This window comes from Lucilia cuprina, chromosome 5 (genome assembly GCF_022045245.1).
Source record: "Lucilia cuprina isolate Lc7/37 chromosome 5, ASM2204524v1, whole genome shotgun sequence".
Classification (NCBI taxonomy): domain Eukaryota; kingdom Metazoa; phylum Arthropoda; class Insecta; order Diptera; family Calliphoridae; genus Lucilia; species Lucilia cuprina.
In genome coordinates, this window is record NC_060953.1 from 22,719,064 (window position 1) to 22,721,250 (window position 2,187).

Sequence of the window (2,187 nt, forward strand, 5' to 3'; positions counted from 1 at the left end):
GACTCACAGTATTACGTGCACATCTATACAAAATTGGACGTGCGGATTCAAACGAATGTAGAGCATGTTTAGAGGACAGTGAAACTCTAGAGCACTTTCTGAGTTTTTGAACATGGAAAAATAATACAATTAGTGAACAATTTTTTTCGTGAATTGGATCGCACAACAGGCCCGATAGTGGCCTAGGTGTATTTCTTGGGATTTGATGTAGTATACATCCTCCTATCAACCTAACCTAACCATAGAAATAATACTGATCTGAATCGGATGCTAGTTGTATGCTCTTCACAAAATTATCCTATTGACATATTAATATACAATCAGATGTGTTTTAATTTGTAATAACCTGCGGACAGCTGGGTTCCAGATTAAGAGAATGAGAGCATGGAAGTTTTTTGATTGAGATATACATAGAGAATTCTCTGAAGTTAAACATAAAAATAAGTTCTTATTTGTGAAAGTTATTTTTTAATGTTTTGGAAAGTTTAATATTTATTTTAAATTTAAAACCTATCAAGAAAAATTATCATTAAACACCTGATTTGTGACATAGAGGACTATTTGCTCCCTTACAAGGTCCCCTACCGAAAATCACTTAAACACACATAACTCATTACTAAATTATATTGCTTATATACAGAGAATTAATACTGTGAAATTTTTTTCCTATCGGTCCATAATTGATCATAGCTCCCATACAAGGTCCCTTTCAAAAAATATTTCTCTGTAAAGGTACGTATTATAATACCACTTTAACAGAACCACGACCTCGGGAATGACTAACATAAATACTAAGAAACAACTTTAAATAGTATATATTTAATTCTGAAAGTGGAAAGCTTGATAGCAATTCTAATATTTTATCGATTTTATTGGACGTGAGAGAGATGTAAGAGCAACATTTTATCAAGTTATCTTTTTATATGGACACACAGATGAGCAAACTCAGAAATTGATACTGAACCGATACTTTAAGGACCAATATTTTGGACGTTACAAGTAGCTTTAAAAAATTAAATAAAACTATGTAAAATTGTATTTCATAGGACATAGTATTTTATTGTTAAATCGAAATTTTTTAATATTTATTTAAAAAAAATTCTAAATATGTAAATACCCAATTTGTTTTAAATATAGGAAATAAAGAAACAAAACAATTTGTTTTAGAAAAATTAAAAAATGTTGGAAATATGCAAAATATATGCAATTTAAAGCAAAATGCGCATTTATAACAACATATTAAAAATATGCCACAACAAATCGATGCCATTTTGTATCGAAAAGAAAACTAATGAAAAGTTATTATAAGTTACTGACTAAATACATGCATTTGTATAGAATTCATTGCGCTGTTCATTACCAAATAAACCTATTGATACAAAATTTGGCACAAATATTAGTTTTGTATACAAAAATTATATTTCAAGATTTTTCACGACCGGTTCATAACATGGATGCGGTCGGTTCCATACAACGTTCTCTTCAGAAAATCACTTAAACACGCATTACTTATTACTAACCCAGGTAGCTTTTGGAAGATTGTTAGATGATTAATCAGTAAACTGAGTAATTTTTGACTCCTTTCGATGACCTAAAAGTGATTAATAAGTTGAGCGCTTAAAAAATGACTCGAAAATGGTGCCGATATATGATTAAAAACCAAATGTCTGAAAAACAACAGCAATCATAAATTGGTGTTTAAAATATGATGATTTTAAAGACTTGTTTTGTGGTCATATTTCAAGCAGTTGGAAAATCTAAAATTGTTCCTTATGTAATTGTTTTTGTTTGTAATGATATAGCAACACTTAGGTACACTTAAAATGAATTAAAAACGATTCAAAAATGAGTCGAAACTGATTAAAAATGGGGCTTAGAAAAGACTCTTTTGGAAGAGCAAAACATTTTGTGTGGCTTAAAATGAGTTGGTATAATTCTCATTTCGTTTATAAAATTAAATGTATAAGTATTTGAATTTGTGTGATATTTATAAAGTCGATTTTCTGTCAAGGAAATTGAAATTATATTATGCTTTAATTATAATAATTGTATATGTTTAATGATCTTCTACGGAAGATAGTTGGGCGACTAATCACTAAACTAAGTCTAAATAGTTCCAATTATGTTGAAAATCTGATTTATTTGAAAAAAAAACAATAACAAAATGTATACCAATCATAAATAGAT